This window comes from Lycium barbarum, chromosome 11 (genome assembly GCF_019175385.1).
Source record: "Lycium barbarum isolate Lr01 chromosome 11, ASM1917538v2, whole genome shotgun sequence".
NCBI classification, from domain to species: Eukaryota; Viridiplantae; Streptophyta; class Magnoliopsida; order Solanales; family Solanaceae; genus Lycium; species Lycium barbarum.
The window spans coordinates 83,066,880-83,090,475 of record NC_083347.1 but is presented as its reverse complement, the minus strand read 5'-3'; the positions used below and the strand labels follow the sequence as shown (position 1 = coordinate 83,090,475).

The 23,596-nt window shown below is 41.6% G+C and overlaps 1 long non-coding RNA gene across 1 annotated transcript; it reads right to left on the bottom strand.

Moving 5' to 3' along the window:
• Positions 1-8,739: 8,739 nt before the first annotated feature.
• LOC132616494 (uncharacterized) lies at positions 8,740-11,764 on the bottom strand. The gene is made up of 3 exons (XR_009573199.1): positions 11,585-11,764; positions 10,094-10,149; positions 8,740-9,113 (listed from the first exon to the last, which is right to left on the bottom strand). It is a non-coding gene; the product is annotated as an uncharacterized LOC132616494 (long non-coding RNA).
• Between the last annotated feature and the right edge of the window lie 11,832 nt (positions 11,765-23,596).

The window sequence follows — 23,596 nt, the reverse complement described above, 5'->3', positions numbered from 1 at the left end:
CCCTTCCAATGTCATCCATAACCAAAACTATGACATAATACCATATATATTCCCATATAATACTCCTTTAACATCATTTGCATTATTCACAACAAGATTACACTCATGGTAAGTCAAGAACTATGACTCAAGTCAAGTTACCATTCAAGAATTCCACTATTTCCATATTTGAACTTCATACGCTACTTTATTCCATAATCCAAGTCTTCCCACCACTCCATATTCTTAATAACATGAATAAAATGTGAAACTCACCTTTGATCACATAGGAATGGGCTTTGGATGAAAATACTCCACTTGAGAGAAAATCCTACTTCAATACCAAAGAGATTCTTGGTTTCCACAAGCCCTAGTGAGTATCCTTGCACTTAATTCTACTAATTCTTGGTGTTTACTCCTTGATTTCTCTTGGATATATGATGATATGATGAGAGAATTTTTCTAGAACCTTCAAAACTTGAAGAGAGAATGAAATCTGAAAATTTGGGGCATGGCTCGTCTATTTATAGCTGAAACTGGAAAGTTCCAGAGAAGCGGTTTGACGACCCGTCGACGTGTCGACGTTCCGTCAACTTGCTTCGTCGATTTGCACCTGAGAATGTCTTATTGTAGAAACATGTTGACAGTTGGGTCGAAGGTCCCATCGACGTGTCGAAGGTCCCGTCGACGTGTCGACGGTCCGTCAACTTGGTCCGTCGACTGGCTCCTGCAGGTCTCAGTCTGCAGAAACATATTGATGGTGTACAGTGACGGTCCGTCGACACTAACTGGTGTCTGCAGAATTTCCTGAATCAGTTCAGATGGTGTCGATTCGATCCGTTCAACTTCTAACCAGTAAATTACTGGGAATACCTGCGACGAATATGATGTTTTGATAAAGTAAGAAATAACATTTGATGATTAGATTTCAAAGACATGGGAGGTAGGAGACGAAAGTTGCTAAGGAAAACAAGGTATATGTTGTGTGTCAGGCAGGATTTAAGAGTATCGAATTAATAATGGCTTGATGATATTTTGGAGAAGAGTTATAATGTCCCTTAGATTGTTAACGAGGTGTTAAACAAGTGCGAAGAAGGTTCCATAAGGATTTGAGATCAAACGAAGTGACGAGAACAAAATCGGAAAAGAGACAGATTATAGGACCAATCATACGGTCCGTATAATATTATGCGGTCCGTATAATGGTCCGCAGGATCGTCACAGTGAAGGTCCCTCACTGATGGGATTATATGGTCACTTATATGGACCGTATAAAATTATACGGACCGTATAATGTGTCGTATAATGGTCACAGAATGAGTTGTTGATGGGGTGATTTCACGGTCACTTATACGGACCGTATAAAATTATACGGACCGAATAATGTGCCGTATAATTGACACAGAAAGGGATGGTTGCTGAAGCGATTTCACGGTCACTTATACGGACCGTATAAGTGTCCGTATAATGATGTCGGGACAGATTTTTAATTTATAAAAGAACACCCCAAGTTCATTTAATTCATTTTCATTTTCATTCTCCACAACTCAAGGCTTCTCTAGAACCTTCCACACTCTTCATATACAAGAACCCAAGAGAAATTAATGATCAACTTCTTCAAATAAAGAGAAACAAGTGCAAGAAACTCACTAGGGTTCATCTAAGGCAAGAAATTTCATGGGAAGTGGAACTAGGGTTTTGCTCAAGTGAAGTATTTCCACTTAAAGTTCATTCCCACACTATCAAAGGTAAGTTTTATGGTATTTCCATGTTATTTAAGGTGTTGAAAAGTTGAAACACTTGGATTGTAGGAGGATATAGGAAATGGGTCATCAATGTGGGAGTAGTGCCATTTTTGAGTAGTAGTTTGGAGTGAATCATGAATAGTGATATCTTGTGATTGTAATTACGTTATGAATGATGTTAAGAGCATGATAGAAACATTAGATGAGAATGAATGTAATGTTGTGCTATGATCATGATTATGGATGGCCTTGAGAGGAAATTGTGGGGAATGGATAATGATAAATTTGATAAAAGTTATTGATGATGATATTATGAATGTTGTTATTGACGTTTGGGAGTTGATATATGATATGGGGAAAGTAGTATAAATAAAGGAGACGCTGCTCAATTTTCTCTAGCTTAGGTTCAAACACGCTTATGTTATCGATTACCTAATATGAGTATGAACTTTCTTGAAGGTAGAAACGCGAGCAACGAAGAAGAATGATCAAACGATAGAATAGCTAAATGAAAGAGGTATGTAAGGCTAGTCCCTTCTTTCTAAGGCATGACTCCTATGGCATGAATCCTCCTATCTTCCATGATTTTCCTACATATCGGAAATTATGAGTCTACGATTATAAAGAGCTTCATACAAGGTAAAGAAAAGTGATACGTTACGAGCATGATAATACTGATGATGAATCTAAGTCTAGAAGTCCTCAAGCTCATGATATGACATTCCTATGAAGCTAATGATCATCATATGATTCCTATGATATTGTTTCCCAACCTCTCCATGACTTTCTTACATTCCGGGAACTATGAGTCAGCATTGATAAAGAGCTTCTTATGAGATAAAGATGAGAAATATGTCATGAATACGATAATGATGATGATAAGTTTAAGCCTAGAGATTCTAAAGCAAGATACGAGGTCTATGAAGTAAATAATCCTATTTACGATCCCTTGATGTTGTTCATGGTGTACACTCACCTTAAAATGTTAGTTCCTTCAAGGTGAGATATGATGAATATGATCACTCCATAATGTAATCGGGGGTTCTCGACCTTATGTTACCCCGATATTATTATAGGTTGTCTATAAGCTCTAATGCATGTCCTATGACCAATGTCCCAAAAAATTACGAGTCTACGTTCATAGAGGAGCTCGTATGAGATAAAGGCAAGAGATATGCCATAGATACGATGATGGTAATGATGAGCCTAAGTTAGAGATTATAAAGTCTATCGTACGATATTTTTACGAAGTTCATGCTACGAGTATGATATGATTTTCATAGATTGTCTTTAAATTCAAATGCATGCTCTATGAAAAGTTATGATAAGCTTATGAGATGTATGTTATGATAAAAGATTTCCATAGTGATAATGATAACGATGAAGATGTTAATAGTGATATTAATAACGATGACGATGTTAATAGTGATAATGATAATGATGACGATGATAATAGTGATGACGCTAAAGATGTTTATGGGCTTTTATGTATATGTGCCTGTGTATGGCTACTATGAAACCTCGAGCTTATATGGCCGGGTAGAATATATATATATATAATGCGCGCGCACCACTGCAGTTGGGTACGTATACCACTGAGCCTTGGTAGGGCCAGGTACGCATAACACCAAGCTTTATTATAGCTGGGTACGTAAGACACCGAACCTATATGGTCGGGTATGATACTGCTATGTATTCAAATGTATGAAAATCCCGGGAGGCATGTATGTGATATTGTCGAGCCACTACGTGGCCGAATACGGATAATGTTTAATGTGTATGAGCAGATACGGTACTATATATATATATATATATATATATATATATGATACGATGATGTATGCGCTACGATGATACATGTACTAAGATTATATATGATATAGGCATGAAAGGTATCCACCCTTAAAAGTTACACAGGTTATATCTACATCTTGCGTCATATGATTTCTCTATTATGTTCATTTCATTCATGCCTTACATACTCAGTACAATATTCGTACTGACGTCCATTTTATTTGGACATTGTGTTCATGCCCACAGGTAGACAGGGAGGCGACCCAGATTTATAGAAGCCGATAAGCAGACTTTTGAGAGCACTCCATTATTTCGGGAGGTGCCACTGATTTGCTATTGTGTGTATATATATGTTTTGGGCACGACGGGGTGTCCCGTCCATATGTCTAGTACTCTAGTAGAGGCTCGTAGATACGTATGTGTGGGTGGTATGGTCTCACAATTTTTCCACGTGAATATATGTATTATGTGGATAGCCAAAGGGCTTATGTATATAAAGGTAATTATGTTTCAAATGAAAATGGTTTTTCCTACGAATAGAAGTGTGAGAACAATTAATGAATGCAGAATGAGTATGATGAGTAATAGAATGAGTGGTGCTCGGTGGTTAGCCCCGGGTAGCCTCTTATGAAGCATGCATAAGAGCTCAAATAAAAGTTGTACTCTATCGGAGTGACGTAAGGTCAGTAACCTCCGATTACATTATGGAACATCATGATCGTCATGTCTCACCTTGAAGGAACTAGCCTTATAAGGTGAGGCTATCAACAATGAATAGCATCAAGGAGTCATGTCAAGATCATTAGCATCATATCATTATCATAGAACATATCTCATCTCTATCTCGTAGGAAACGTTTTGTACTCTTTAGCTTTCATCTTTTGGAATGTAAGAAGGTCATGGGAATTACTGAAAGAAATCACAATATATAAGAATCATGCCTTTGAAAGGAGGGCTAGCCTTGCATACCTCCATGTCTCCTCAACAACTAGCGTTCTCCTTCCAAGCTGACGATTCTACATTCAAGAGAATTTGTATGAGGATTAAATAACTGGGAACATACTTAGGCCTCAACTAAAACAACAAAGGGCTAACGAAAATTAGGCAGCATTTTCTTTGTTTCAACAACCTTCTCTATTTAATAAACAACTCCCAAACGTCGATAATAACACCCACGATACTACAATCGATAAACTTCATCAGGGTCAACATTATTCAATCCTTACAATGCCCTTCCAATGTCATCCATAACCAAAACTATGACATAATACCATATATATTCCCATATAATACTCCTTTAACATCATTTGCATTATTCACAACAAGATTACACTCATGGTAAGTCAAGAACTATGACTCAAGTCAAGTTACCATTCAAGAATTCCACTATTTCCATATTTGAACTTCATACGCTACTTTATTCCATAATCCAAGTCTTCCCACCACTCCATATTCTTAATAACATGAATAAAATGTGAAACTCACCTTTGATCACATAGGAATGGGCTTTGGATGAAAATACTCCACTTGAGAGAAAATCCTACTTCAATACCAAAGAGATTCTTGGTTTCCACAAGCCCTAGTGAGTATCCTTGCACTTAATTCTACTAATTCTTGGTGTTTACTCCTTGATTTCTCTTGGATATATGATGATATGATGAGAGAATTTTTCTAGAACCTTCAAAACTTGAAGAGAGAATGAAATCTGAAAATTTGGGGCATGGCTCGTCTATTTATAGCTGAAACTGGAAAGTTCCAGAGAAGCGGTTTGACGACCCGTCGACGTGTCGACGTTCCGTCAACTTGCTTCGTCGATTTGCACCTGAGAATGTCTTATTGTAGAAACATGTTGACAGTTGGGTCGAAGGTCCCATCGACGTGTCGAAGGTCCCGTCGACGTGTCGACGGTCCGTCAACTTGGTCCGTCGACTGACTCCTGCAGGTCTCAGTCTGCAGAAACATATTGATGGTGTACAGTGACGGTCCGTCGACACTAACTGGTGTCTGCAGAATTTCCTGAATCAGTTCAGATTGTGTCGATTCGATCCGTTCAACTTCTAACCAGTAAATTACTGGGAATACCTGCTGGTACATTTGCACACGGGGTAAGGCACTTTCTACCTTAACTTTCTCCAACGAGCTTCCTTCTCTAGCCTCAAATGTCTTTGAAATCTTAATTAGAATCATGAAGTATCCCTTCTCACTCGTAGGGGCATCCTATACACCTTAACTCGCATTAGCCCATTCACCGCACAACATCCGAAATTTCGAGGTGTAACATATACCCTCTGTATACCTCCCACTGTGCCCAGATTTTTCTAAGTGTTAAGACAGTGAAGATATACTAGATCCATACACTAGTATACAAATGGTGTAGGGGCAAAACCTCCTCCAAATGGAGGGCATACCCTCTAAATTTTCACAAATAATCTAGGAGGAGAATATTCATAACCAAACAACCACAACACAGTAAAGAGAACACAGAAATGGGGGAAGTACCATACAGTGCAAATAGGAACTAGAGAGGCAATGCACATAAGCCAAGCAAACACACTCAGAACAGGGAAACACAATGATAATGCATATGTCAAGCAACATTGATTTAGTAAAGATTTTGGGTTCAATATATCTAATACCAAGCACAGGTCAAGTAGAACAATCAGATGTAGTTCCAGAACTTTAAGTGTAAAGGCTAGGTTTTGAGATGAATGAAAAATTTAACAAGTAAGAGACTTCAATAGCTAGTTTTAGTAAGTTAGAGGTCATAAAAAAAAGCCAAGGTTCAAGTAATGCAAATTGAGAGAATTGTCAATATTCACAGGAGAGAATACAAGATTCAAGTAGTTAAGTTTTATAAGTGTGAGGCTCAGCAAAGGAAGTTGAAGAGCTACAACTTATGCAGAACTTTGAATGAATGGCTACAGGTGCAGAAATGTAACAACACAAGGCAGAAATGATCACAAAGCACCTAGCATACAGACTGCAATTATGGGGAACCAGCAGGACCTTAAGACTTTCAATAGTAGTTAGATAGGAAAAGGTTCAGTTTAAGACAATGAATTATAATTTAGATGGCATATGTACATGTAGTTAAGAAGGTGAGGCAGTTTAACCACCTAAAGGACCTCAGGTGCCATTTTTCAGCAAGAAATCATAGTTTCAGATATTTTTAGACTCAAGCAATGAAGGACAAGTAACACTCAAGGCACTTGGACTTACATAGTTACACATGTTGAGTCTACGGTCCGTATAAGTGACCGTATAATATTACCAGGGACTGACCTTCTCTGGAACTATTATACTGACCCTTATACGGACCGTATAAGTGATCGAATAACTCCTTTCTTCCAAAATTGTTCTCGTCGATTCATTTGATCTCAAATCCTTATGGAGACTTCTTGGCACTTGTATAATACTTCATTAACCATCTAAGGGGCCCTATAGCTCCTCCTCAGGACATTACTAAATACACATTAACTCGATAATTGCAAAACCTTCCCAAACACAGCTTACTCTTCACTTCCTTCGACGAATTTAGTTCACCGGTTCATATGACTTCAAAATCTTATAGTATACACATTAAACAACCAATTACTCTCCTTCATGTCATAAGGACTTCATGTTCACCTTAAGCTTGCGTTAGTCTATTTACAGCACGACAACTCAAAATTTTCGAGTTGTAACACTGGCGGAATGCTTGGAAGCTCATCTGAAAACACCTCTGGGAACTCATTAACCACAGGGACAGGCTGAAGGGTCGGTGACTCTGGTTGTTCGTCCTGAACCTGAACCAAGTGATAAATGTACCCCTTTCTAATCATCTTCCTTGCCTTAAGGTAGGAAATAAACCTACCTCTCGGCGAAGTAGCCTTGCCCTTCCACTCAAGGACTGGCTCACCCGGAAACTGGAATCGTACTATCTTCGCTCTGCAATCAACATTAATGTAACAGGAAGCCAACCAATCCATACCCATGATCACATCGAAATCAATCATGTCTAACTCAATCAAATCTGCTAAGGTATGGTGATTACAAACTATCACTACACAGCCTCGATATATCCGCCTAGCTATGACTGGATCACCAACTGGTGTTGACACCTCAAACGGTTTAATCGATTCAGGTTCTATCCCAAACTTGCTGGCGACAAATGGAGTAATATATGATAAAGTGGAACCTGGGAAATCACTGCATACACATCATAGGAGGAGACTGATATTATACCTATGACGACATCAGGAGACGACTCACGATCCTGCCTACTGTCTAGTGCATATACGCGGTACTGAGGGCCGCTCGAGCTGGATGCTTCACTCCACCCTCTACCTCGTCCTGCTAGTGACTAGAAAGATTGCCCTGAAGGGCGTACTGCAGAAGAAGAACTAGCCATAGACTCTGTAGGATGAACCATACCCCCACTCTATCTCATCGGACACTACCGCATCCTTTGAGCAGGATGGCCACAAGCATAACAAACCTCTGATCCCAACCGACACTAACCTGCGTGTAACTTGCCACATTGGGCACACCGCGGCAAAAGGGGTCTCATCTGTCCTGACTCTGGTCTATGCTGAGAACCCGAAACTCTAGAACTCTGACTCGCTCCGAAATAGAAAGACCGATCAAATATTAGACCTGAAAATCGCGGAGGTGCACTCCCTGCCGAATGGAATGGATATCGGGGATACTACTGTCTCTGTCCTCCCCTGGAATCACCCCCGATATCTAAAGATCTGGCCCTCTTGCCATGGCCCCGGTTACGGTCACGCTCTGTCCTCCGCTGACGCTTGGTCCTCTAAATTATGTGCATATGCCTGTATACGGGAGATATCCATGCCCGGCTGTAATGAGGCAGTCGTACAAGCATCTATCAAATGCGACCCTAAACCCGCCACATAACGATGAACTTTGTCCACTGTCCTCAATCTCAGCCACCATGGCTGAGGCATATCTAGACATGGAATCAAATCTTAGACACTCATACTGCCCTGCTCGATACGCAGAAACCTATTTGCTCGGGCTCGTTTACTTCTGCAGGTAAGTAATGGCGAATAAAAGCATCTGAAAACTCTCGCCAAACAGCTGGAGGGCATTCTCTCCCCTAGATAGTGTCACGGCCCAGCCCCGTGGGAACTTACGTACCAGATCGACATATCAAAGGTTTATTCAAACTTATCATACGTCATTTTAAACAGATACTGAAAATAAATATCATCTTAAGCGGTCGCCCGTACAGAAACATCATATCAAATCCGGAAGGTTGGCGGAATACACATCGCCCAGATATACAAACATATATAAACATATGGGCCGTTTTGGCCATAATATCAAACGGGACCGCTTAAGGCTCAAGTCACAGACATAATCAAACAAACACGACCCATGACCCACATATATGACTACAGGCCTCTACAAACCATAACAGAACATATGACAGGACAGGGCCCCGCCGTACCCCAGATAGTCATACATACATATACAGAGACATATACAATGAAAGGTCTTTACCAAAAGTATGGGCTCCGAGTCAAAGGAGCACTCCAAAGTAGCAGAATGTATCCTACATGGGCGAGTCACCAGCAAAAACTTCTGTACCTGCGGGCATGAAACGCAGCCCCCGAAGAAAGGGGGTCAGTACGAAATATGTATAGAGTATGTAAAGCATAAAGTACAGTAATCCAAATCAGAACTGAAATAGGGAGTATGGAAAACGGTTACAGAATCAGTATATCAAACCTGTTTTAAAAACATAAATAATGCAAATAAAATCATGCAAAAGGCTCAGGAACGTGGTCGCCACTCCGACACTGGCGCCACAACACATCATACTCCAGAAGGTTTCAAATCTCCGTACAATCCCCGAACATATCATATCATCACATCATATCAAAACATCAGAACATATCATATGCCATATCACATCATAACGCCGTATATAAGCGGTACCCGGCCCTATGGCGGGGTCTCGGGAACCGCAACACATCATACTGCCGAATATACATAGTGCGCACGATCACAAAACCGACCCGGGATCCGGCGAGCGATATCATAGTAGTAGGCACGAGAAGAGTAGTGCGGAAACCATATGCATATAAATAAATAAATTTCAAAACTTGATAAACAAATATATTTACGGCATCCGAAGGCTCAGATTTCAGTTTCGGGTCAATCGGAGTTTGTATACGGAAGTTACAAACTTTTGAAGTACAGAACTTTCTAAAGGCATTTCAGAAGCTCTTTTCGAAAATTCAAGTAACATTCATATTAGGGGAACTTTCAAATAACATTATGGATCAAATCAAATAGAGACTTTAGGACCATATCTACGTATCAAAATATTCATAAAAGACTTTAGTCATATCGATTCTCTTTCGAACAACATTCGGAAACATAACAACTAGAATCTTCGAACATCATAAATACGTATCAAGCCATATGGAATAGCTTATGGAAGTCAAAGATATTAGCCATCCTAGTGGCCCTAAGATTAGGATGTTCTTTAGAAGCATACATATACGTTATTTGTTCATTTCATAAAGGTCATGCCAAAAGAAAGAAAGGTAGGCTTTACATACCGTTTGTCGTCTGTATCAATTCAATAATTTAAACTCGTCTCGATTGGCACTTCAACCTATAACAATGGAAGCATGTCCGTCAAATTGGTGGTTGCTAGTAAACGATAACTCGTTTTTGTATAAAAACAAGTGGGCAGCACTTCCACTACTTGCATACATCCACAACTCACATACGAGGTCAACAACATCAATAACAAGACACAACTCAAGGACATAACAAAATCAGCCCCATATGCACTACATACACCATTGCTATCATTCTTTCTCTTTACATCCATGGAGTACAACAACCACAACAACAAAGTGATTAATACACTAGTTCCTTATGTTTATCCAGCCCCTTTAACAATGTTAGACCAGCCATCAAGAACAGCCCATACTCCAGCAAATATACTACATATATTGTACATAATCATAACTATAATCCCTGCATTTCGACTCAACAAGAGCAGCCACGAAAATTACAACAAACAGCCCCCAAAATGTCACTACAAAACAGCCACGAAATTTATAACAAGCAGCCCCAAAACAGCCACAAAATTTATCACAAAACAGCCATGAAATTCATCACAAAACAGCCACGAAATTCATTACAAAACAGCCCCAAAACAGCCCTTAGTTACCACATAACAATGACCGATAATCTCACGAACATCTAAGAATATACCAAGCAGATCGACAAACTTCGCATACGATATTTTATACGCTTCTTTCCTCCAAGTTTGATGATTCACATCAGCAACAACACAGCAACAACATCAACCTCTATATGCAAGAAAACTATCGTAACATTACAACAAGTTCTAAAACAGCCTCATCCATTATAACGTCACAATACAATTCTTAACTATCCTTAGTTCTCCAATTCCTCAAGAACAGCCCCTAACTACAATTTAACCATAACAATGACAACCTCAAATAGCCATATAATCACATGAGATTTTCCACCAAAAACCTTATCAAAACAGCCCACAACAACAACAACAACAACTATTATATGCAAGGAAACTGCTCTAATTTCACAACAAGTTCTAACATGATTTAAACTTTCCTTTCACCTTTTACACATAATCCATAACATTAATAACAACAACCATCCATGTACAAGAATTACTTCAATTTTGTTTCAATAGGAAACCCAAAACAGTCCATCAACACTACAACATCGAAATACAATTTTCGACCTTTATTCCACAAAATCACAAACACATGGAATCAAGTACAATTTTTACCATTGACAACAGCCCCTATACATGTCAATAACCATATTTCCAACCCTTCAATATAAACAATTATCTACAAATATCATACCATAATAGTGACAACACTAATCAAACTCAACCCAAATAAAACAACTCCAAATCTGCCCATTTTTAATGCCAACTTTAATCAAAAAAAAATTCTTACTTCCAACTTCACATAATACAACTTAATAGATCCATTACAACATCATTAAATCCAATCTTATAACAAAAGAAAACGAAATCTTACCTTAATTTGGCTAGAAGTTGTGAAATGAACTAATACTTGTTCTTGTTGCTCCAAATGACTAATCCACGTTATTATAGCCTTCCTAACTGGTTGGAATACTTTGAAAATCTGATTTTTTTGATCAAGAAATTCAAGCTCCAATTTTGCTAGCCATGGCCGAATGCCATGGCTTGTGTCTTCTCTCTCTCTCTAGCTTGTTGTGGAAGATGAAATGAGGGTTTGGGTGGACTTGTGAGTCATTATTTTCCCATTTAGATGCAGCTCATGGGCTGGACACGTGGCCCACCCAAGGCTTGAGCCAATTAAATTTGGCCACATGTCTTGGTGGGGCCCACTTTGTGCACTAATGACTTGTTTAGTGAAAAATTTAAATTTTAACCCCCACTTAATAATCTAATCATGGTAAATTAATTCCAACTTTCCATTAATATTTTTACACTAAGTAAAATTCATAAACAATTCATTTTCTAATAGAGACCGAAAATTAAAGATTTTCTGTTTCGTGCCCGAAAATGATCCCGTATTTAACTTGAGTCGATTCTCTTGCGAATAACTCGACGTATAAAAATACGAGATATAACAGATAGCTCCCAAGTCTGATACCACTATACTGCAATATCACGAAGCCTATACAAAGCCAACTCCACCGACTCGACCTAATCCGCGTGCATAACCCACAAGGTCCTCTGTATACCATCAATGAAGTCCTGGGGTCCATATTTTGCTTTATCACCGAAAACTCTGGAGGGTCTAATCCGAGGAAAGTCTTAACTCTCGAACTACCAGCCCTATCTGCCTGATCAACACCAACCCCCTGCCGGTGAGCCTGGGCAGCTACCAATCTAGTCAATAACTGTACAGCATCATGCATATCCTGGCCCGATGCATCTGGCTGAGGAACTGGGGCAGGTGCTGGAGACGGGGTATGTGAAGTATGAGATGGGCTCTCACTCTGAATCTCATCCCAAGTCCTAGTAGCCCGCTGGGTACAGCTAATGGCCTCACTAGACACTCTCTTGCCCTTCTGGGCAGCTGCAGCTTTCTTGCGAGGCATCGCTGAAATCAGAACTAATCTTTAGAGGGCGAACTCTTAACACACGGCTCTATCGCACGATCTAAGAGAGAAGGAATGATAATTTCCTAAATGTCCTGCAGTCTCCTGTTTATAAGTGTGGTGCACAACACACCCATAAACAAGACTCTACTAGACACGATCTGTAGACAACCCTACGATGGAACTGCTCTGATACCACTTCTGTCACGACCCACACCGATGAGTCGTGACGAGTGTCTGACCTCTAGTGATCAAACACCCCTACACTTATAACTGAACCATACTGAACCTCAAGGGCCCATAAGTGACTTAAATTGATCTCATACTGCCTCATGAAGGGGTGCCATCATGAACTCGGTACATTTACATACATACAAGCTGAAAGAACAGTGCAAGCCAACTAGGCCGCTACATATACTGTACACAAAAGAATAAGAGCCGACAAGGCTATATCATCTGACATATACATACACATGTCTACAGACCTCTAGTGGAATAGAAAACTGTAGAAAAGATGGGACAGGGCCCCGTCATACTCATATGCATATACATCACCAAAAGAATGTCATACCAAAATATACTGCAGCTCCGGATCAAATGGAGCGCACCAACTACTGCTGAATAAAGGTCCTACTGAGCGGGACCGCCTGTCTGTCTACCTGTACCTGCGGGCATGAACGCAGTCCCCCAAGTAATAGGGGAGTCAGTACGGATAATGTAATGAGTATGTAAGGCATAAGAGTAACATATGTATAAGCATAAGAATCATGAACAGAATCTGGAACTCAAAGCTAAACTGTTGTCTACATAGATTTGTATGAACAAGTATCTGTATAACTGACAATGCCTCTGTGGGCGCATAATCTGCATGCTCTCAACGATAATCATGCCCATGTATATAAATATAGGTCATAGTGCTGAGGAACATTCAGCCCGATCCATATCCCATATAATAGTGCCGAGGAATGTACATCCCGATCCATATATCATATAATAATACCGAGGAACGTACGGCCCGATCCATATATCACCATCAAGGTGCACCAACTGATCAGGTGGTAATGCGTATATAACGCCCATCCATTTTTCCATACCCCATGTACATATAATATACGCGTATATAACGCCTTCTGGTCACAGGTCAATATACATATGAATATATGGATGCAATGCATGAATAACTGAATACATAAAACTCTCGGAGTGACATAAGGTCATACTATCTCCGATGAACAACTTTTGACTTAACATTATCAACATAAGTAATCTCAAGACCTATGAACAGAAGGAACAATCATACGGGGTATAAGGACAACAAAGACTGAAATACTCCTACGGCTTCTAAGAGTAGAGTAATATGGAAGCTCATTTAATTGCTTGTTGGCTCATAACATAGGATCATGCCAAAATGAAGAAGGAATCGTCACGACCCAACCCCATAGGTCGTGACTAGTGCCCGATCTGGGCACTCAAACACATTCTAGTATATAGCAGAAGCCGACAAGGCTTTATTTCCAATTTAGATAATTTCCAGAAAAGTTTCGGCAGAGTTTCCTTTGTTTTACGGACTATCCCATATACCCTGCACGCAGAAAATACCAACAAAGGCCACACAGGGCCAACAAAGCAACATTTAAATATATGCGGACCGGCCGTCGCGGCGAATGGGATCGCCCAAACACAACATAAGCACACAACTGTACAGAAAGACCCCAACCCACAAACATGTCCACAGACCTCTAAAAAGACCGACAGAATCATATGACGGGACAGGGCCCCGCCGTACCCATGAACGAGAATATACATATATAGAAGTGGCAGACTGTACCAAAAGATGGCTCTGAATAAAAGAGCGCTCCAAATGGAAGAAAAGATATCCTAGACGGACGGATCCGCAAACCTGTCGTCGGTACCTGCGCGGCATGAAAACGCAGCCCCCGAAGAAAGGGGGTCAGTACGAAATATGTACTGAATATGTAAAGCCTGAATTACAGAAACAGAATCATAACTGGTACAGAACGTACAGAAAGCGAGCAAAAAATCCAAAGTATCAAATACATACTTTCAAAACATGCAGAGTGTATACAGAAACATATGTCATATCAAATCCGGCCCCTGCCAAGGGACTCGGCAGACAGAACGTGGCCACCCTCCCGACGCTGGTGCCACAACACAGAAGAATCAGAATGGGGCATAACCCCGTCACATAATATATCATATCAGATGGCCATAGCAAATCATATCAGAACAAGCGTACATGGCACAGCATACTCCACAAACCCATGTACGCGTATACCTGCCCCCTCACATCGAGGCACGGCGAACAATGCAAAGGATCACGCTTGACAACATATCCTGGCCCGGGCTCAGTGTGGGAAACATTGGGGCATCCACGAATGGAGTAGTGAGAGACTAATGCAATTTAAAATATCATAAATGTTTTAATAAACTCGATGAGGCATATCAAAGACAAACCGATCCAATGAAGTCGAACGGGAACATAATAAACGAGTTTCGGATATCATAATGAATTACAGAAGTATAACCTTTCTGAAATCGTTCCGAGTGTCAAAACAATTTATTGGACTCAATGGAATATTTAAAACAATGTTTGTTAGGTAATTAGAATAGTAGTCAAAACGTTTCTTTTAAGAACTATTCGAAAAGAAGACTTAAGTACATTAAGGGCAAAACCGGGAATAGCGGGCCCACCTCGGGACAAGCAAGGCGGTGGGCTCAAATTACATATTTTAAGCTTATGGGGTCACCTACAAAGGTTCTACGGACGTTCTATAGCTTTCCAAGTAGTTTAGGGAAAGTTTGCATGATTATCAAGAATACAAACCAAAAGGGCTCAATCTTACTGAAGGAAAAAGCGAGATTTTCAATTGCGGATTCCGATGGGCAGAAAGTCTTTCGAGGCCCGAATCCGATTCTAATACACTTAGGCATGCCAAAAGAAGGATCGGGGTAGCTTTACATACCTTTTGAGCTTTTTATGCTTATCCAAGCTCACTCTCCGTTTCGTCGAAAATCTGCAAATGGTCACATTTACCAATTGTAAGTTATAGGTGCTACGAATTCAATTCAACTCATATTTGTCTACCGAAATTTTGGCAGCACTTCCCCTATACATATAGCACCCCCGAGAATTCAACTCGGCTCGAAATCATCAACAACAACCCAAACAACAACATAAACATCAACAACAAACATTAGAAACACAATATGGCGCAACTAGTTCTACTTGCCGACATAACGCCATAACCTTTATTTCAACTTTAATTCCCAAACCAATGTCAATGATTTCGCATTCATTATCGAACTAGATCATCACAACATAGTTTAGAAGCGTTTCATATTGTTTCCTTAAATTATACACACGATATACATAATATACAACTTTCCGCCAAAGTCATAACGCATTCAAAACTTTTAATCTTTGGCATACATATTCATAACATGTTTCCATCTTCCAAGTTCATCAACTCGTCATAATTAGCAACCTAATAACTTCACTTCCATATTGTCGTAAGATCATACTAAAGCGATATAAGTTTCTACATTCCATTTCGAAGCAAACTCATATTGTTTTACTTTCGTTCACATTGCAAGAATCACAATAACACACTAACACACTAAACGACTTAATCCATTTCTATTCCTACTCCAATATACCACACGGCCAATTGCTTTATTTATCAATTCAACCAAATTTATTCAACTTTCATTCGCAATATGACTTCCATCACATTCACAACTAGAATATAACATAGTTCAACACATTATAGGTATACAACACATATACCCTCACGGCTACACACCATATTCCAAACCCACTTTGAAATATTTCATTTTTCCATACAATCAATTCATTTCTATATACTACAACACAAACATGACTTCATAACACAATAATAAGGGATAAATTCTTACCTTTTCTATAGTCTTCTTCACTTGAATAAGAGATCAAATTGATGAACCAAGGCCCCTTTCTTCCAAACCAACTACACCAAGTTGAGAAGGGTACTCAATTTAGTAGGAAAACCACAAAAGAAAAATTTTTGGAGTAATATTCTTGATAGCCAATTTCCCCTTGCCAAAGCCGAAACCCTCTCTCTCTTTTTCTTGTTTTTTCTTTGCTTTGCTCTTTCTAATTTCTTGATCTTTCTAAAGAGGGTATGACTCATATATATTTTTTTAACACATGGAAAATTAATTGGGCCATGGGTTTGGGCCATAGATGGCCGGCCACCCTTCAAGACAATGGGCCTCATTTGTTTCTCATTTTTTTTTTTGAGCCCAATGACTTGTGAATCAAATTTTGTAATTCCCGAAACTAATTTCCAAAATTCCAAATTTGTCCTTGGCCTTATTCGACACTTCCACATTAATATTATTTCATACACAACTCCTATGTCAAATAAAAGTTAATTATGATCTTATTTCTAACAAGTCAAGAATATTTCCAAATTTTTCCAACGTGTAAAGACAGGGGATATAACATCCTCCCCCCCTTTAGAACATTCGTCCTCGAATGTTAAATTTAATCTTATAGGGTTTGAAATGGCTTCGGGGGAGTTTCTGTTTATAGACAGCACATATGGTACACATTCATTATTGAAATGGAATTAAGCAAAGATTCGAAATTACCTGAGGGCACTGGGAACAAATGAGGATATTTCTTCTTCATCTCCTCTTCGGCCTCCCAGGTCATTTCCTCCCTATTATTGTTACGCCACAGCACCTTAACAGAGGTTACATCTTTGTTTCGGAGCTTTCTTACCTGGCGGTCTAAAATGGCTACGGGCTGTTCCTCGTAAGATAACTGCTCCGTCACCTGAATGTCATCCGCAGGAAATATTCGGGAAGGGTCACCAATGCATTTGCGGAGCATAGATACATGGAATACCGGATGTACCGCCTCCAAATCAGATGGCAGATCTAGCTCATAGGCAACATTTCCAATTTTTCGAATAATCTGATAAGGCCCAATGTAACGCGGACTGAGCTTACCCTTTTTGCCGAACCGCATCACGCCCTTCATAGGCGATACCTTCAGAAATACCCAATCACCAACCTGGAATTCCAAAGGTCGACGCCGTTTATCCGCATATGACTTTTGTCGGCTCTGGGCTGCCAATAGTCGCTCTCGGATAAGTTTCACCTTATCTACTGCCTGCTGGATCAGATCTGGGCCAACTAATTCTGTCTCGCCAATATCAAACCAGCCGATCGGTGACCTACATTTTCTGCCATATAAAGCCTCGTACGAAGCCATCTGGATGCTGGAATGGTAACTCTTATTATAAGCAAATTCAATTAATGGCAAGTGATCCTCCCAGCTACCTCTGAAATCAATAACACAGGCCCGCAACATATCTTCAAGCGTCTGGATAGTGAGCTCGGCCTGTCCATCACTCTAAGGATGAAAAGTTGTGCTCAGGCTCAGCTGAGTCCCTAATCCTTCCTGAAAAGATCTCCAGAAGTTCGATGTGAACTGAGCACCTCTGTCAGTGATTATAGATATAGGAACTCCATGAAGCTTCACTATTTCTTTAATATAAAGCCTGGCATAATCCTCGGCGGAATAAGTAGTTCTGACGGGGAGAAAATGGGCTGATTTTGTCATCCTATCAACAATAACCCAGATGGAATCATACTTCCGTGGAGTGCGAGGCAAACCTGTAATGAAGTCCATATTAATGATCTCCCACTTCCACGTCGGAATTTCCATTTCTTGCAACAGTCCCCCCGGTTTCTGATGTTCAATCTTGACCTGCTGACAATTGGGACACTGGGCGACGAACTCTGCGATATCCCGTTTCATGCCATCCCACCAGTATAGGCATCTAAGATCATGGTACATCTTCGTAGACCCATGATGGACAGAATAGCGAGCATAGTGTGCCTCGCCCATAACCTGCTGCCGTAGCCCTGCAATATCAGGCACACATAACCTGCCTCTGTATAGTAAGGTTCCGTCTGGTGTAAACTCGAACGGAGTCTTCTCCTTATCATAGGATGTGTCTCTGTACCGAGCTAACACAGGATCTTCATATTGACGCCGCTTGATATCTTCCTTAATAGATGATTCAGAAACCCCTCGGACATAAATCCGTGTACCTCTAGAATCGGCCAGACGAACCCCAAGATTAGCCAACTGATGAATGTCACGTACTATCTCTCTCTTGTCTGGCTGTAAATCTGCCAAGCTGCCCACAGATTTCCGGCTGAGCGCATCTGCAACAACATTAGCCTTGCCCGGATGATACAGAATATCCACGTCATAATCTTTCATGAGCTCCAGCCACCTCCGCTGCCGCAAATTAAGCTCTTTCTGCTTGAAAATATACTGGAGACTCTTATGATCTGTATAGATATCAACATGAACGCCATATAAATAATGTCTCCATATCTTCAGGGCATGGATCACCGCTGCAAGCTCCAGATCGTGAGTAGGATAATTATTTTCATGCTTTTTCAATTGCCGAGAAGCATAAGCTATAACTCTGCCGTGCTGCATCAATACACAGCCCAATCCCACGCCAGAAGCGTCACAATAAATAACATATCCGTCGGGTCCCTCTGGAAGAGTCAGAACTGGAGCTGAAGTCAACTTCTCTTTCAGCAACTGGAAGCTTCGTTCACATGCATCGGTCCACTGGAACTTAGCTCCCTTCTGAGTTAGCCTTGTCAAAGGCGCTGAAATCAAAGCAAACTTTTCCACAAATCTCCTGTAATAGCCTGCTAACCCCAGAAAACTACGTACCTCCGTGGGCGTCGTGGGTCTGGGCCAATTCTTCACGGCCTCAATCTTCTGTGTATCCAGCCGGACACCATCAGCTGCAATAATATGTCCCAAGAATGCCACTGAAGCCAGCCAGAATTCACATTTAGAAAATTTTGCATATAATTTCTGATGCCGAAGTACCCCTAATACAGCTCTCAGATGATCTGCGTGCTCTGCCTCGGACCGAGAATAGACCAGAATGTCATCGATAAATAAAATTACGAACATATCCAAGAATGGCTTGAATACCCGGTTCATTAGATCCATGAATACCGCAGGAGCATTAGTTAACCCAAATGACATAACACTGAATTCATAATGCCCATATCTGGTCCGGAATGCTGTCTTAGGAATATCGGCCTCTCGTACACGTACCTGATGATAGCCAGACCGAAGATCTATCTTCGAAAAATATTTGGCGCCCTGCAACTGATCAAACAAATCGTCAATTCTGGGGAGGGGGTATTTATTCTTTATGGTTACCTTATTCAGCTGCCGATAATCAATACACATACGCAGCGACCCGTCTTTCTTATGCACAAATAATACCGGAGCTCCCCAGGGCGAAGTACTGCGTCTAATGAAGCCCTTTTCTAACAGATCTTTTAGCTGCTCTTTCAATTCTTTTAATTCTGCCGGTGCCATTCTATACGGGGGAATGGATATAGGCTGAGTATCTGGAAGCAAATCAATAGTAAAATCTATCTCCCGCTCTGGAGGAAGGCCTGGAAGCTCATCTGGGAACACGTCTGGAAATTCATTAACCACGAGAACTGACTGAAGAGTCGGAGTTTCTGCTGTCAAGTCTTGTACCCGAACCAGATGATAAATATAACCTTTTCTGATCATTTTCTTCGCCTTAAGGTATGAAATAAACTTACCTTTCGGCGATGTTGTATTACCGGCCCATTCTATAACTGGCTCCCCGGGAAACTAGAAATGAACTACCTTATTTTGGCAGTCAACATTAGCATAACAGGAGGCTAGCCAGTCCATTCCCATAATAACATCAAATTCAATCATATCTAATTCCACCAGATCGGCCTTAGTGTCTCGGCCATATACAGTTACAGAACAGTCTTTATATACCTGTTTCGCTACAATAAAGTCCCCAATCGGTGTGGCTACCTCAAACGGCTCTATAGGTTCAGACGTTATACCAATTTTACTGGCAACCAGAGGCGAAATATATGACAAAGTCGAACCTGGATCAATCAATGCATACACAGACCGAGAGAAAACCAATAATGTACCTGTAACGACATTAGGTGATGCCTCCTGGTCCTGGCGGCTGGCCAAAGCATAAATGCGATTCGAAGGACCGCTAGTACCAGAAGCTCCACCACGACCTCTGTCGCGACCCGCCGGTGCTGACGTACCCGGCCCAGTAGGGCGCATAGCCACTGATGAAGATGATGACCCGGCGGCTGATCCGGTAGGCTACGCTGCACCGCCCGAACTGCCCTTATACGGGCAATCTCTCACAGAATGGCCCTGACGGCCACAAGAAAAACATGCACCGGTGGCCCTGTAGCACTCTCCCGGATGGTATCTGCCACAATAAGAACACTGAGGCCTAGGTGGCCTCGTCTGACCAGAACCCCTATCTGACCGCGAACCTGAAGCCCTGGAGCTCTGACCTGCTCCTGAATAACCTGGGCTATCAAATCTGCGACCTGTAGGCTGTGGAGGTGCGCTCTGTGCCGGCTGGGATAGATGTCTGCTAGGCTGCTGAGGCTGTCTGCCCCGAAAATCTCCCGAATACCCAGATGATCTGGCCCTCTTGGGTTGTCTCCGATCCTGACTCCTATCGGGCTGATGACCCCTGTGCCGGTCCTCCATGCCCTGGGCGTGCACCTGAATACGGGCAATATCCATATCGGGCTGAGCGGCCAATACCAAGCAACTGTCGATAAAATACCGGTCCAGCCCCATAATATACCTGTGCATCCTGTCAGCCATAGTAGATACCACAGCAGGTGCATATCGGGCCAATGAGTCGAACTCCATACTGTACTCTTGGACGCTGCGGCCCCTCTGTCTCAGTAATAAGAATCTGTCAGCCTTGGCCCGCCGTAACTCCGGAGGCAGAAAATGGCTAAGAAAAGCCTGAGAAAAATCATCCCAAACTGTTGGGGGAGCGCCGTCCCCTCTAGATAACTCCCATGACTCGTACCAATTAGCCGCCACATCATACAACCGGTACGAGGCCAACGCAACTGACTCTGTCTCGGAAGCATTAATCAGTCGTAAAGTGCGCTGCATCTTCCTGATAAACTCCTCAGGATCCTCCTCGGGCTTTGTCCCGAAGAACTCTGGAGGGCCACAAGTCAAGAACTCACGAGCTCTAGAACTGTCACGCCTATATGCTCGGTCACCTCCCAATCCGTGCCCCTGAACCTGTCCCGCCACAAGTCTGGTCAATAGCTGGACTGCCTCTCTCATAGTCTGATCCTCAGTCCCTGCCCGTGGAGCTGGAGGCTCAGGTACTGGAATCTCGGGAGCTGGCGGTGGAGCCGCCCCTCGACCTGCAGCTGCTGCTGCTCTAATCTCCTCTACATGTGGCGGTGTGGAAGAGCCCTCTGCCGGGGGCAAAATATCAGGAGCAATATATGCATGGGCCCTGGTAACCCTCTGGGCCCGACTAGTCTCTCACACAGCTGCTGCCTTGGCCTTTTGGGCCGCTAACGCCTTTTTTGGAGGCATAACTGCAAATGTAACAATTCGTTAGGGAGGAATCATCCTGATAACACAGCTCTATCGCACGATCTAAGACAGAAAGAAGGGTAGTATCCTAAATTCCCTGTAGCCTCCTGTTTATAGGTGTGGTGCACAACACACCGATAAACAAGACTCTACTAGACACGGTCTGTAGACATTCTGAGGACGAACCGCTCTGATACCACTTTTGTCACGACCCAACCCCGTAGGCCGTGACTACTGCCCGATCTGGGCACTCAAACACATTCTAGTATATAGCAGAAGCCGACAAGGCTTTATTTCCAATTTAGATAATTTCCAGAAAAATTTCGGCAGAGTTTCCTTTGTTTTACGGACTATCCCATATACCCTGCACGCAGAAAATACCAACAAAGGCCACACAGGGCCAACAAAGCAACATTTAAATATATGCGGACCGGCCGCCGCGGCGAATGGGATCGCCCAAACACAACATAAGCACACAACTGTACAGAAAAACCCCAACCCACAAACATGTCCACAGACCTCTAAACAGACCGACAGAATCATATGACGGGACAGGGCCCCGCCGTACCCATGAACGAGAATATACATATATAGAAGTGGCAGACTGTACCAAAAGATGGCTCTGAATAAAAGAGCGCTCCAAATGGCAGAAAAGATATCCTAGACGGACGGATCCGCAAACCTGTCATCGGTACCTGCGCGGCATGAAAACGCAGCCCCCGAAGAAAGGGGGTCAGTACGAAATATGTACTGAATATGTAAAGCCTGAATTACAGAAACAGAATCATAACTGGTACAGAACGTACAGAAAGCGAGCAGAAAATCCAAAGTATCAAATACATACTTTCAAAACATACAGAGTGTATACAGAAACATATGTCATATCAAATCCGGCCCCTGCCAAGGGACTCGGCAGACAGAACGTGGCCACCCTCCCGACGCTGGTGCCACAACACAGAAGAATCAGAATGGGGCATAACCCCGTCACATAATATATCATATCAGATAGCCATAGCAAATCATATCAGAACAAGCGTACATGGCACAGCATACTCCACAAACCCATGTACGCGTATACCTGCCCCCTCACATCGAGGCACGACGAACAATACAAAGGATCACGCTTGACAACATATCCTGGCCCGGGTTCAGTGTGGGAAACATTGGGGCATCCACGAATGGAGTAGTGAGAGACTAATGCAATTTAAAATATCATAAATGTTTTAATAAACTCGATGAGGCATATCAAAGACAAACCGATCCAATGAAGTCGAACGGGAACATAATAAACGAGTTTCGGATATCATAATGAATTACAGAAGTATAACCTTTCTGAAATCGTTCCGAGTGTCAAAACAATTTATTGGACTCAATGGAATATTTAAAACAATGTTTGTTAGGTAATTAGAATAGTAGTCAAAACGTTTCTTTTAAGAACTATTCGAAAAGAAGACTTAAT